Here is a 15598-nt window from a genome sequence, read left to right on the forward strand (position 1 = left end):
TTCGACTTTGCATATAATCCTCGTAAAAATCGCTGAAAATTGAGGCTGCATGCACTAAAATGTAGGCTGCGGATTGGCAAAGGAAAGGCCAACCTGTCCTGCTTTAGAGAGAATTACTATATCCTTTCATCCTCTCCTTTTCTCTAGACTCTTAGCACTTCTTTGAGACGCCAGATAGGGCTTTCTGTTCTTTAGAATGGACCACAGATTCCGTGTTGCTTAAAAATAATCACATTTGCTGCCAGCATGTGCACCCTGTTATAGTTTTCCGAATGCAAATATTGTGATTTTGACTGCATTACTTGTCTGCTTCGCTTAATACATGCATAGGGGCCAGACCATCTGCATAAAGGCATCTGCATAAATAGTTTGTCCTTATGTTGAAGACTAGAACCTACGCCCCGATGGCTATTGAAAGTGTCAAATGGTGCCAACAGTAGTAGCCTCCCATATTTAAATGACCCTGCGTTTAGTTTAAACCCAGTTGCCATGGCAGCGCAGATGGCACTTAACTCCAGGCTCCAGCAGAAGGTGAAGAATGGCGAGCGCCGCCTTTGTTGGATAAGCCAGCAGCTGGTTTTCGACACAGTCCATTCAACAATGTACAGATGGGTTGATCATTCGGAGCTTTTCAGTCATCCCCCTTCATTCACGCCGACCCTAATTACTTCTGATTGTCAAGCAATGGCCCGAGCCGGCCCTGGAGAGCACCGGGCTTTGTGTGCGTCCGAAAAACCTCCTCATTGTATGTGGCACACGTCCGTCTCGGGTCCCCATCCCCCGGCAGGTAAACAAACGGCCCCCCTTCTCTGAGTGGGATGCGCGCGCTTCATTACATAACATAAGCTCGGGGGCAGAATGAAGGTGACTTTTTTCTGAGCATTAAAATTTAATTGAAGCGGCAGCAGATTGTTTCTGTGCTCGACAAGCACACAGAAAGGTCCGGCCCTCGCCTCGGCTCTCGGAGGGAGGGTCGGTCCCAAGAAAGGGGCGGGGCTTGAAGTCCGCCCTCTTTTTTTCTCCTCTTCATCGCCCACTGCTTTCGCACCCAGAGAGTCTTCAGCACAAAGGAGCTGCCAGCACACCTCGCTGCAGCCAGGGCTGCGAGCATCCCTCTCCCGAACGAACCAGGTAAGGATGCGCCTTTCCTCCCATTCGCTTTCCTGTGTTTAAATTGCTGTGTATTCAATGTGTGTATTTAACAGCAGGGTATCGCGACAGAAATGCTGTGTACGGTGGTTTAATGTTACCGGTGTATTGTAACTTAGCTGAGGGTGGCAAGAAAACAGCAATTAAGCGAAAGAAGGGGGAGCTGCCCCTTATCAGCCGACTGGAGCAGTGATAGCGGACATGATGCGAGCGTTGCACCGCAGTGTCACAGTCCCGTTTCTTTACAATAAACAGTGTTTCCATCTTCAAAAAACGCCAGAAGAAATGGCTGCCATATAAAGCTGGTAAAAACCAGGGACACGTAGGACATGAAGTAATAAATGTATTTTTTTTCTTTTATGTGTACTCTGATCGTTTTCCACACCGTTCTAAATAGAAAAAAGAAATGTAATTAAAATTAAAAAAAGGCTGCCTTCATGCAGGTAGAGGCCACTGTTCACGCAGCCCCCCCCCCCCCATTGAGTGAAACAGTTAATTTCAGGACACGCTTTTTGGCTTCCATTGCAGGAACACATTTTTGTGTTTGCTATTAAAATAATGCATTTGACAATGTCACGTATTTAAAAAAGCAGCATTTTCTATTCTTTTTTCTTAAAAGTCTAAAGTATCATCAGTGCATGCGACGACCTGTACTTTTGCAAAAGGAGGGGGTGGGTATTGCTAGGATAGGTTTGGGTAGTGACTAAAGGTGATAGTTGAAGCTGGTTAAAGGCATTATATTCTTTAATATATGATATTGTTAAAAGTACATGTTTAGGACAATAAATAAACGGATCTGGATGCATAAAGACTGCATAATGTGCTTCACATGATGTGCTAAAGGCTTACAGTCTTATCTTCAGATTTATGAGATCTGGATTTTGATAATCCCCCCTTTAGTTTCCCTTTTAATTGCAGTTAGGAAGTGCAGTCCATCAGGCGCCCCCTCCCCCACTCCTAACAATAGCAGAGATGTGTTGAAGCCAGGGAAACTCTGATGCACACACAAGACGGCACCATTTTACGAAACACCCAATTTCACTCCATTATTAACTACTGAACCATTCTTTGGCATTTTGTTTTGCAGAAACAGATGTGTGCCCGTGTGAAGCTAATCCAGGAGGCAGGTAAATGAAAGAGTGCTTCTGCTGCTATAAACTGAGATGGAACTGTCATTAGAGGAGCCGCCCCTCCCCCTCCCTTTAGTTACAACACCTCCATTTTCTTACAGTGATTGATAAATACGTAGTAAACGGCACAAACGCGGAAAAATGCAGGCACACCATGCGTGCTTTCCTCTAGACTTTCCAGTTCTGGCATAAAATATAGAAATGTCAAATATTACAACGCTTCGAGAAAATATCTTCATGGTTACTTATTTTGTTTAATTCAAAGAAAGCAAATGCTGCTGTTTTATTTTTAAAAGAGATGCATGTACAAATGCAACGAAGTGACTGTAATCAATGTTTGAGTCACAGGTACCTATATTAACCTTCATTAGTTAATGGCGACACGGGGAACACGCTCGCATGTTTAATGTTTTGTTACAGTTATGTGGTGTTATTAACGAGAAATACATAATGGAATTTTGTTTCCCACATCCATGCACTAGTCAGGGTGGTCACACGAAGAGGGGCTTCGCTGGCTGTGACTGACACTGGTGTCTGTGAAATGGGTGGTGTCACACAAATTCAGACTTAGGAGAAAAAGAAAGCAGGCAGGCTTCTTTCAAACCGGATGATGATTGGGGTGTCTGACTGGGCTGCTGTTCAAGCCACCTCCAGACCTCGCGTCGTCACCCAGAGCAGACAATGTTCAAAGATGCACTTGAGCACTCCAGCTAGAAGTGGCGCAGAGTAGACATAATTGTTCCTCACCCAAAAACGGTATCTCTCTCTTTACAGATCGACTATTGCTGCTTTATTTCTGGGCACACGCGCCTCAGCCGGCAGTGTCTGAGAAGTACTATGCATGACGTGCATTAGCCTACAACTGCATTGTGCCTGCTCCATTTACATTCAATGTGTGGTCATTTCAATTCTATCAAAAAACAATAATTACAAAAATGTCCCTTGGATCTTAACCTATACACCAATTGTGCACACCCTGATATGTGAAATAACTCTGGTCATCTGACAAAGCAGCCCCAATATTTATAATCAATAGAGAACTATACAAGTTTAAAAGCAGTACATTATCATGAGAGGTTCATCAAGCTTCAGCAAAATAAAGGTCACACAAAACACCAAAGTAAGGGTTACTAGTACCTTTCATCCTATAGCACCACTCAACATCCTCTCACCTGCCTCCCTCCACTTCAAACTACCCTTTTTTAATGAAAAATAGAAGGCATATCAAACATCCCCTTTTAGCTCATGACCTCTTACATTTCAAATGGCATGAGATCTAGAGTTATGTATTTCTTCTTTTAAAATATTGTGCTTTATACATTTCCAAAAAATAGATCTACTAAAGCATCAAAGGTCACTTAACTGTATTTTATATTTTTATTGTTTAATCTAAACAAGCACTTCGTATATTTCTCCTCAATTAACAACTGAATTCTGGCTGATGCAATCTGAAAGCATTTGAGCTTTAGGATGTGTCTCTAGCACTCTCCATGTTGCTAGATATTTAAACATTGAGACTGCTACATTTGACATTCGTGGAACTCAATGTGGTTTATTATGGGAAGCTTACAGAACATTAACATCCAAATCCCAGGTTCTGGTTATGGCTTTCTAGCTTGACCATGTGTAAACCTGGGCAAAGCACATCATCTACCAGGGCCTTGGTTCTTGTATTTGTGGCCACTGGGTTGCTTAGAAGCAAGCTATGAGCTCTTACAATGCTTAACTATGTAGTCTTATTTTTGGGCAGCATATGTGAGAGCTGGTATATTATAAATATTCATTGTTTTAAAGATAGCAGCAATTTGACACCCATCAAGAAGAGGAAAGCCAACACCAAATAAATGAATTTACGTATCCAATTTGACGAATGCATTATTCATCATAACGATATGTAAATGTCTGCAGTTGCACCTTTAATTGGTTTGCATCAGCAAAATATGAGAGACAGGAACAGCATGGTTTCCAATAGCATAGTTCTCGGTGTGAAAAGGTAACTCTTTGAATTACACTTCATGGGTAAGAGATTGTCAAATGCAAGTATTTCTATCCGGTGTGAACTGCTGCCAATATGTATTTTCTAGCCACTGTGCAAGGTTGACAGCCAGGGCTTTGTGCTGAAGCCCACAATGCGTGAATCTGAGATGAGGCCTTACCCCAGTCACCAGGGACCCTATTAGCAGGAATGAGAGTTTCTTCTCCGACCATGCCTATAAGGAAGAAGTCCCCTGGGAACTGGAGTCCTGGTCTTGTGGTTCCGAGTCACGTCAGCTGATCCCTGGCAGCTCATTGCAGACAGAATGCCAGGACAATTTCCCTCTTAAGTGACTATTGAACTCTTCATCGACAAGCCAGAAAAAAACAGGGGTCAGCCCATATTTCGAAAGCACCCTCACCTCCTCACGTAGATTGCATCAATGCATCATACCTGTTTTATAAATATCTATTTTAGCTTCTTGATTGATTAAAGTTGCATTATCTATCTATCTATCTATCTATCTATCTATCTATCTATCTATCTATCTATCTATCTATCTATCTATCTATCTATCTATCTATCTATCTATCTATCTATCTATCTATCTATCTATCTATCTATCTATCTAACTATCTATCATCTCTGTCTATTTATGCTCCAGCACTAAATACAATTGTATTGAGTCTTTATGGGGACAACTGTTAAACCCATATTGATATTATCTATTTAAGCGGAGGACACTTCATCTTCACTGATTTAGTGCCACTGAGACCACACATGCCTTTAGAATATTTAGCTCAACAGGATATGACGTGAGATGTTCAGAAATGGTTTGAAAAGTCGCTTTCTTCAAGAAATATTATGCCTTGTATCCCTTTGATGGTACATTCCTGGTAGAAGAATAGCCGAGAGCCTTCTAGAAGACCTGCTAAGCCGATCAGTCTCAGCATCAACATCAGAACTGACCCACCTAGATGGAGATTATTTTCTTTGAATTGCTTCTCTGTCTCTGTAAATTTCAGTAATAGTCCAGCAGGCAGGAAGATGATGGCTTTTCCCACGGCAACACGAACTGCAACTATTTCTGTTCTTTATGCCGCTATATGTCGATTCGTTTCCCAGTAGCATCTTATCTGTTGCTGTCCTCACGTGTCCTGTATCAGGAGACAGGAACGCATGGATGTGGTACAAAAATAGCCATTTACCAGTCAATTGTTGGCACCTGTGGTAAAACAGAATTAGTTCCCTGTGTTTCATGCCAGTTTAGAGGAAGAACCAGCACCAAAAATATAGCTTTGAGGATATTTCATAGGTATTTTTGAAATTTGCTTAAGAGGAGTAAGTATATGTATTTGATTTACATGGTGCAAAATGTAACTCTAAGGGGGAGTAAGGTGCTCCGCAATGCACCTCACTCTCTCTTTGGCCTGGGAGGAGTTTTTAGATTGTTCCGCACTGGAAAATCAGCACGAATGGCACCATGCACAGCACAAGAGGGCGCTGCTTCTTTCTTCCTCTCAAGTAGATGTTCTACTCAAGTTTTTCAGAACTCCACTGGCTACGCGGAGTGGGAAAAACAAGCTAAGCAGAATTTTACGCCATGGCCTTGTAGCCATGTGCCATGTCAAATATTTTCAGCTAATATTGGCACGATAATAACTTCTATTCATATAGGACTAACTAGAAATACATTTGTCTCTATATAGGTATATAATAAGCATTTTATCATCCAATTTAATGGCTCTTGTGTTCTCGACTTAAGAAAGGGGAACATCTGTGTAAGTCTCTCCTGAACAGCAGTCTTGAGAGGATGCTCATGCCATTGTGCTAGATTCTCTCCTATCAGGAAGGTGGCTGCACGCAAGCACATTCAGAGGGACATAGTTTGTTACGTACCACAAACATTTCACATACCATCTACCATCGTTATCTAACCAATGCATTTTATCCTGGAGTAAGACCGCATCCGCACAGGGCCAACATGATTATTTCTTACATTTCAAAAACTGCTGAACTACGCAAAATTATGCCCCCTCTTTGCGTAAACTGCTTGCAACCACATGCATTTATCCTACACACCCCCTATTCAACGAAATACTGGTGTATATATTAAATTGTTTAGTCACAAGTGCTGATTTAGAAAATGCTTATTTCCATTTTACCTACTGGGCATCAGAGTATTGAGTTCGCCTGAACACGGGAGTTTCTCGGTTGACACACGTGGCAACTTATTATTAACTGAAGTGAAAGCCTGAAAGTTTTGCTTGCATTGTACTCAGGCTGGCATTTTCGGACCCACCTGTTTACTACAGAAGAATGCAAAATTTCCATATCAATGCCTTTCATTCTCAAAGAGTTCTGAAAGGGCAAACGCGTTGTATACTTACAGTGGGTATTCGAATTTTATAGACTTTGTACTGACAAGCTTTGTGGAGAATTGTAAAAACCTGAATGACTAGGAAAACGTCAAATCCATGTTCCTTTTCCTTTTTATGCAGCGCTTAGATTCTCATGTTGAACACTATATCAATATGATGTATTTTTTAGGATTTGCGTAATTCTGAAACTTTCTTCGCAAGTCCTCTGCGAAGCAGTGCAATCTGCCTTCTAAAGAATCTTTGACCCTTCATGGCTTTTCCTCAGATGGGATGTGGCCATAGAATTCGCAGTTTGCACTCCCAATGCTTTATTAGTGCCAATTACCCATTCAACAATCACTCATTCATTTAGAAAATCACTACCTCTATCACTTATTTCCCTGCTGACAATTTCAAGTTGGTAGTGCATTTTAAAAATCCAACCATGGATACGGACACGTAGCAAACTGGCCTTATCAAGCACCAATATCCTAGCATACAGTGCATTCATTACGTTATCCCAATTAGTTTAGTAAGTTAATGTTGCCTGACAATTCTAATCGCTGATTTCCAAGCTATCATATTCTGAAAGCTGGCTCACAAAGACTGAAAGGTTATTATAATATATTAGACACACCAGTAGAAAGTAAAACAGTTTAAGAAAAGTAATAATGGTAGCAAGAAGACAGCTTATTTTTTAGTATACTTTTGCAAGTTAAAACAAGTATTGGCAAGCGTAATTAGTCTGGGCCATGACAAGCTGGTGCTATGGTTACATTTGTTTTTATTGTAAACATATGCCCCTCAAAAAAAGAAAAAGATTTAAAAAGCTAAAAACAATCCTGTATCATTTTAATATAACAGTACTGAATACTTCATAGTAGACAGTCCTTACTCAAACAAAGAACATTTATAAAAACCTTGCTAGGTTTTATTGCACATCACAGGATCAAGACAAAGGGAGTGATTCACACACGCCCTTACCAAAGGTCTATGTCACAACAAGCAACACATTCATTTGGTTCTCCCAACCATTAAAACCCCACAGTAATTAGGTTAGGACAATAAGGTAGTGACACCTGACACCCTAATCTATGCTTTTCAAGCTGTTGTACTCTCAAACCTATTCTCACAAAAAAATCAAAGCTAGTTTAATGGTATAGACATACCAGAATTAAATAACTATTTTGAAAAAGTGATAGAATACATTTTATTTGTTAGTATGTTTGAAAGTTTAACATTAATTGCCCAATGTTGGTATCAGTATTATGTTTTACATTTATTGGTTCAGTAATCATTTATTTATTGTTTTTATCATTTTTTTCTCACTTAAAACGTTAAGTATCGTGGGACGCGTATACCAACATTTACATAATAAAATCAGTCAGAGGAAAGGAACAATTCCACTGCCTGCCCTCTACTGCACTGTGCAGTTGCTGTGAGGCCTTTACTCTGGTTCTTAGAGAAATCATTGGTTTATGGTGAGTTTCTGTGATGGTATTATCGGTTACCACTGGCATCATGGGGCCTCAAGACTTAAAGCACTGCCAATAGATTGTAAAGTTGGTTAGTTTGTTAATATGGCTCTCCAGGTATAGCTAGCTTCAGCTCTCAAAGTTTCTCCAGGAAGGGGTAATAGATTTGGAAGTGAAAGGCAGCATGGCCCAATAATCACACTCGATAAATTAGTCCTGATACAGCTATTGCTATTTAAAATAATAATTGTTTTGCAAAGCTATTACTGAAGCAGGGGTGTTAAAATTGTCCACAACACTAAATTATAAAAAGGCCCTAGCACTTTGGGGAGTGGAGATATGTCCCTTAATTTTTTTTTCAGAAGTTACACTGTACGGCACTATAGTCCAAATAAAATTGGAGTCCAAAGACACTGTAATCCAATGAACCAGTAGTCACAAGGCATTTGTAATTACTGAAATCATTTAGGCCTTTGGTGTTTACTATGATTTCCGGCTCTGAATAACTATAGATATCAGACTGAATATTACAAATGTGTCAAGTGTATTATGATGGATGTGACCTCTGTTCTAAACTCTCAGTGGCCTTTAATTCAAAGGAGGATAGCACAGTGGGTTAGAGCCCTAGGAGCTGTGAACTCGTCAAAATCTCTGAAACTCGAAACAACACCATCCAAAAAAGAACTAGGATTCTAAATTCGTAAGAATTGTGACTTCTGGATTGACATCAATACTGAAATCAAAGTCTAATTTCAAGTGTCGAGTAAACAGGGCTATAGAGGAATCATCAGTGTTGGCCGCTGCCTATTGGATATGGGATTTCCTAGCGCCAGGGTAGGCTCAGTTTCTCAGTCATTTTCATCACAGATCCCAGTCTGTTGGGCACTGCTTTTGTCCTATAAGACATGTAAGTTCGTCCCTCACGTAGTTTTAGAATTTGCGGAATGTATGCTGAGGGTGGAATAAAAAATACCAATGCACAGAACCAGGGTCACCTGTACAGTATGATGCACCAATCGCTGCATTAACTCCCTTTTTCCTTCTTATTTGTAAGCCCAGGCTTGGAAGAGAACAACATGTGTTGTGGACAAGGTATACATTTATATTGTAGACACAAATAAACCAGGAGTCATGCAAGACGTGCGATTGTACTGAATTCCATTTCTATGCCTATAATAGAGATAGAAATACAATTCTACTCATTTCCTCATGTGCACTTTAAGGTGACTTCTGGGAAATGTATTACCAGTCTCAAGAGGGTAGTGGGTGATGGACCGCCTACCTTAGCCAACCATTTTCCGTGCCATGATAAGAGTCATGGGAGTCAATAAATATTAAAGCTGTTGGTGTGCCTCTGCTACTTTAGCATTCAGAGAGTGCTGGGCTGCAATAGGTTGCACATCCCTTGCATGGACAGCTTGCCTCTCCTACAAACAGGTACGCATTGCAAATTTGGCACTGTGTGCAATATGCATCCACACATTTGCACAGAGAAAAATTATCCTTACATATGTGTAAATGTAGATATGTGACTCTGCCCTCATAATTTTATCCTGTACTAATATTTTATCAAATCATGCATGAAATGAGATTTGGAAAATCAAGGAATGTTACATGAAAATATCTTGTTTGCTCCTTAGAAAATGCTGTGCGCTTCAGGAAATTGTTCAATTGAGAATCTTGCAAACAACACGTGATATGGTAAGGGAAATTATTCCTTATCCTTAAATTGAATACCAAGTTTGTGCTTCAGTTTGACAAACAGAGGAAACTGAACAAGTAGGTGCTCAGTATTTTGTTTATACTGGCTTTAGTATATATTTGGCACATATATTGAGTCGGCATAGCCGAGAATAATGAAATATGCAAACAAAACCTCTTTACATCTATAGACAGTACTGTATAATAGTTTGTGAAATCATCATCAATTTACTGATCCTTGTAGTTTGTGGATCACAGTCTATTGGAGATGCTATGTGTGTTAATAATCAAGTCTCCATTTTTTATTCAGATCTGTTAGATACACAAGACACAGAAGGAAGGCAGCAACTATTCTGATTAACAGCCAAGTGCTTGATTCAGATTGTATTTCTGCGCCCATGAAGGTACACCTACTTATCGTAGATTGGTGATCAAGGAAAGAAGTTGTGCCCCAAAACCATAAAGACACTCAAATGCTCAATACAGATTGGCATCTGCTTGCAATATAATACAGCAATAAATTCCTGCAGCAACAATTCCTAAGAGTTGTAACTTGTTGAATAATTCAGAATGTCCCATTAACAAGGGACAAAATAGTATGTGCTGCTGATCTAGAACACACCTGTGATGGTCTAGACTACTTTAGCATTTGAGTTCATTATCTAAGATTTAAAATTGTTTATATTTCACTCTAGCAAACCAGAGTTCCAGATTCCAGAATTTTGTTAAATGTTGGCTAGAATAATTTGGTGTTGTGTATTTCAAAATTCACCAACTCTTGATTTAGTGATGCTTAAAATATGAAAACTGTGGTGGCATTATGCAGGTGAGAATTGTCGGTGGGAAAGGCAAGAAATGGTTGTTGAGATAGTTCATACTCTTTTACTCTCGTTCCTCTATGGTTCTTCGGTGAAACTGGCATCAAGGTTGGAGTATTGCAACTATTTATAATCATCTCCTCCAGCTCTTGCTTCTTGTCTTGATTGTGTTATTTCGAAATCCCTGCCCATAGTATTTGATGGAGATTTGTGTTTGCCAATGTTAACGTAAGGCTTTATACAAAGGCAATTTAGGGATGCCAGTATCTTTCTTCATATTTATATAGTCTAAATTGGTCTGGTTGGTATCTTCCAACATGAACTAAAAGTGCTTTTGCTTTGTGCAAGATAAATACCAGGTGACTTTGCTACACAGAAAGTATAACTACTTTTACATATTTTGACTGTCGGTAGAACACTCTCACATTTATTTTAATATAAAACAGAATATGTTGCATGTGCTGCTCTTGCTGCGTTTGTTGCTTTGTTTTCTTTCTTTCCCTCAGCTTCTTCCTTCCGATGAGATGCAGAAGTGGATAACAATCTAAATCATGGGCTTATATAGCTGGGAAGGACAGGCTTGTGATAGTGATTGTCATTTCATATGCTATCAGGTAAGGCATACATAGGTGCATTTTATGGTGCAACAATGTATATTCAAAGTGTTTTAATTTATTAAAGACATTTCACGTACTATGCCAGTACTAAATGAAATTACTAGTAATATTATTAATCAGCGCACTGACTAACTCATATAATTAATAACCCCAATGTGCTCATATAATTAATAACCCCAATGTGGGTTGTTCATCTGTCGTATTTTTCATATATTCGTCAATAACTTAGTAAGACTGCCTGTTTGTTTTAATGTGTTATTGATGTATTTGAACTTTCTCCTCTGAACACATGAACTAATTTTTGACAATATGAAGTAAAGATACATTGTTGTGCACAGTTTGTATGTTAAGGCAATCTTATAAACAGGTTGGATGAATACAAGAACCTAGTGTAGCACCAGGTTTATACATTATACTAATTTACTTCATGTTATTATAACATACTTTTGTATATATTATACTATGGCATCATAATATATAGCCATAGACATCTGTGATTAAGAAACCAGTTTTGGTCACCCATCTCTCAGTCCATACTGTTCTTTACTTTTTGAAAATTAGATGCATCAAAATGTGGATGTACCTATAGCTCTTTGAAAACCACCAACCAGATGATACCTGCAGTTGACAATGCCACTGTGTAGGGTGATGCTGATGTTCTTTTGATAGAATGTATGGCAGCAGGCAACAGTAATGAGCAATTAAAAGCATCATTTGATGCCAGTAAAAGACCATCATGGAACAACCTGTCACATCATACAATTGTCTTTATTTATGTCTAAGAATGCATAGTATCTGGACACGCAAACCTCCAATGATAATGTCTTCTAACAAAACCAGAAACATTATATAAAAATATATTCCTATTTCCATAAGAGTTTAACAGCTGTTGGACTTACCTACAACAAAAACCATATACAAAAATGTTTTCTTGTCTTCAGATTCAAAAGCAGCGTGTCTCCTACATTATAGGTGTCTGCATGAGCCGCTTTGACTTAGCTTTTCGACATTTAGTGTTACAAAATACAAGAGCTGAGTATTCTTTGCAAACCATTGGAAGACTGCTGACTTTTTAATGGTCTTAAATTATGCTGGTAAGCACAAAGCAAATAGAGCATTGAACATTATTTACTACCCATTATAGTGGTATACAGTTACAGGAAATAGATATTATCAGCGTGATTGCTTCTTGGATTTGATCCAAGACTTCCGGAGAGCAACACATGATTATTCAGCTAGAGGACAATGGACCCCTCCACTCTGTGCTAATCTCATGCTCCTTCTAGCTTGCCATTTCTTTGAAACATTTCTAACTTTCTAATATACTAATTGCTAATTGCATCTTGTGGATGAACCTTCACGATCCACGTTAAATCTCCACATATCTTGTGCCACATCAGTCCCTGCTAACACTCACATTGCTCAATTGGCTTTCATCATATCTTATTCGAATATTATGATTATCTTTGTTTATAACACTGTTTGAGCAACTGGTTCCTTAAATATATACTCAATACATAGTGTAGACGCAAGTCATTTAAATAATATCGACATCAAACCTGTTGAATAAAAATATGTTGCTCCTATAATAACAACAAAATGCACAATTGGGGCAATACTGATGGAAAATTCTCCTGTCAAGAATGCCACTATCAATCTCTGTACTGAGGATTAAGGTAAAATATTTTAAGAAGTGACAACTATTACCAGTATATTGATGGACAGTGCTTTCCTTAAAGGACTATTCATACCCTGGTCATCTGAGTGAGATCTTGTATAATCCTGACCCAATCTATGATAGTCAAGTCAAGTCAAGAGATTTATATAGCGCGCTACATACCCATAGGGTCTCAAGGCGCTTGAGGCAGGGGGGGGATTACTTGTCGAATATCCAAGTTTTAAGTTGCTTTCGGAATGCTAGGTGGTTCTGAGTAAGGCGAAGGTGAGTGGGAAGTGAGTTCCAGGTTTTAGCTGCCAGGTAGGAGAAGGATCTACCTCCCATGGTGGTTTTGTTGATGGGAGGTACAGTGGCAAGGGCTTGGTTGGAGGATCGCAGTTGACGGGGGGGGGGGTGTAGAAGGACAGTCGTGTGTTGAGGCATTCGGGTCCAAGTTCGTAAAGTGCTTTGTGTGCGTGGGTTAGGAGGCGGAAAGTGATCCTCTTGTTAACGGGGAGCCAGTGGAGGTTTTTCAGGTGACCAGGGATGTGGTCTTTACGCGGGATGTCTAGTATGAGCCTGGCTGAAGCGTTCTGGATGCGTTGAAGTTTTTTCTGGAGTTTTGCGTTTGTACCGGCGTATAGGGTGTTTCCGTAGTCCAGGCGGCTCGTGACCAGTGCGTGGGTGACCGTTTTTCTAGTTTCGGTGGGGATCCAGCGAAATGTTTTTTTGAGCATGCGAAGGATGTTGTAGCAAGATGATGAAACGGCGTTGACTTGTCTGGTCATCGAGAGTGAGGAGTCCAGGATGACGCCCAGGTTCCGTGCATGGTCCGTCGGGATGGGTGCTTTTCCAAGGGCCTCTGGCCACCAAGAGTCATCCCAGGCGGAGGGGGAGGTGCCTGTTTTGTCTGAGTTCAGTTTCAGACGGCTATGCTTCATCCACTCGGCTACTTCTTTCATTCCTTCGTGTAAGTTGGTTTTGGCGGTGTTAGGGTCTTTGGTGAGTGAGAGGATCAGTTGAGTGTCGTCAGCGTAGGAGATGATGTTGAGATTGCGTTGGCGAGCGATGGCCGCAAGGGGGCTCATGTATACGTTGAAGAGGGTGGGGCTGAGTGACGATCCTTGTGGCACGCCGCAGATGACATCTGAGGCCTCTGATTTGAATGGTGGGAGGCGGACTTTCTGGGTTCTTCCGGTGAGGAATGAGGCCTCAGTTCTCTGGAGATTTCTAATTCAGCAGAAGCGAGGCTCAGAAAACATCACTGGTCATAATTCACCAAATTTTAGGTGTCTGCCATTTCGTAATGGTGAAAGTCAGCCTGTCTGCTGCATAAATGAGTTAGGAGTAACTGAATATCTTTACAGGTAGGGTAGAGTAAAATATGAAGCAGCTAATTTCAAGCGCAAGAAGTTTATAATTTTAAATTAAAATTTCAGAATATAGTCATCACAGAAAATGTATAACTGCTAACAGCCGACAAAGAGCCTATCCCTGTTGGGATAGAGAAACATGGATCAAAACATTCAAGGTCTAGTTTGTAGTATATATGGTCAGATGCGCTGAGCCACAGACAATTTGGTTGAGCATACCAATATCCTTACACTCATTCAAATAATGAGTGTAAATTGTTTTTAAAAACAAGGGATGTGTTAAAACGTTGCATAGGAAGAGCACAGATGACACTTGTGTCAGGAGAACAAGTGTGGCATTAATTAAATAAAACATGAGTCTTTTGAGTTATAAAATGGAAGGACATTTCTCTATGTATACTAAGGAAGTATTATATTTCAATCAATCCATGGGATATGTGAAATATAGCTTTAATTTCATTCATATTGAATTTCAGTACCCCTTCTGCACATCTTCATGCTTAACCACAATATTATTTACATTCACTTAACACAGAATTTGGAATTGTGTAGTCTTTTGCATTAGCTACCTGTTGTTCTTTGCAACCTGAGTGGTCTTACATCAACTACTTTTAAAAGTGGGCTTAACCTGCTATAACTGAATATGCTAAAATCTGTCGCTAATCATCCTGCCTCAAACTGTGGCCACTATAAATATGCAAAAATGAAGGGTCACAATATGACACAGCATTACCTCATTTTACAGCAATGAAAGGCAAATCATATGTCATATCATGATTGTTAAGAGAACTTCAGATGGATACACTATGGCTTTACTATTTAGTGGTATGGCATTTCAGCACACATGTACATTGATAAAAAAGTACTTCAAGCACTATACACCATAGACTTAAAAAAAAACGAATTCTATCACATTCACCAGACACTATAAAAAATGTTATTCACCAAACACTAATTTTTTTGTCTTGAATCAATGTGTATAAACTCAATATCAATAACAGTGTTCTCCATAGTCTCCAAAGGAAATAAGCTTGTATAATGTCTGTGTAGTATTGCAATCAGAAACGTACAGGCGCACTGCAGGAACGTGCCCCTTTTTGACATTGTCACTCTCACTTTGTGTCTGGTATTAGATGCAATTTTGACAGAAAGTGCACTGGGTTCCTGTTTACCAGGTCCCCAGAGTCAGATAACTTTCCCTAAACTGTGCAATTGTACCCCAATTGGCAATACCATTAGCACCCACTGTAAATCCTCAGTACATGGTACCATTGATACATAGGGCATTAGGTACCAAAGAGGGTTTATAAGGGGTTAAGTATGAATTGTGCCACCCTAAGGGA

General features: G+C 39.8%; 1 long non-coding RNA gene across 2 annotated transcripts in view; it reads left to right on the plus strand.

Annotated features, from left to right (window-relative positions):
• The first annotated feature begins 1050 nt into the window (after positions 1-1050).
• The window catches only part of LOC147679567 (uncharacterized), a 29238-nt gene continuing 14690 nt past the window's right edge, over positions 1051-15598 (plus strand). For both annotated transcript variants that reach the window (XR_015300886.1, XR_015300885.1), the window contains exons 1-4: positions 1051-1131; positions 2237-2276; positions 9730-9790; positions 10101-11222. This is a non-coding gene — a long non-coding RNA (uncharacterized LOC147679567). The remainder of the gene's footprint in view (positions 1132-2236; positions 2277-9729; positions 9791-10100; positions 11223-15598) is intronic.

The sequence above is a fragment of the Lissotriton vulgaris genome, chromosome 11 (assembly GCF_964263255.1).
Source record: "Lissotriton vulgaris chromosome 11, aLisVul1.2, whole genome shotgun sequence".
Taxonomy (NCBI): domain Eukaryota; kingdom Metazoa; phylum Chordata; class Amphibia; order Caudata; family Salamandridae; genus Lissotriton; species Lissotriton vulgaris.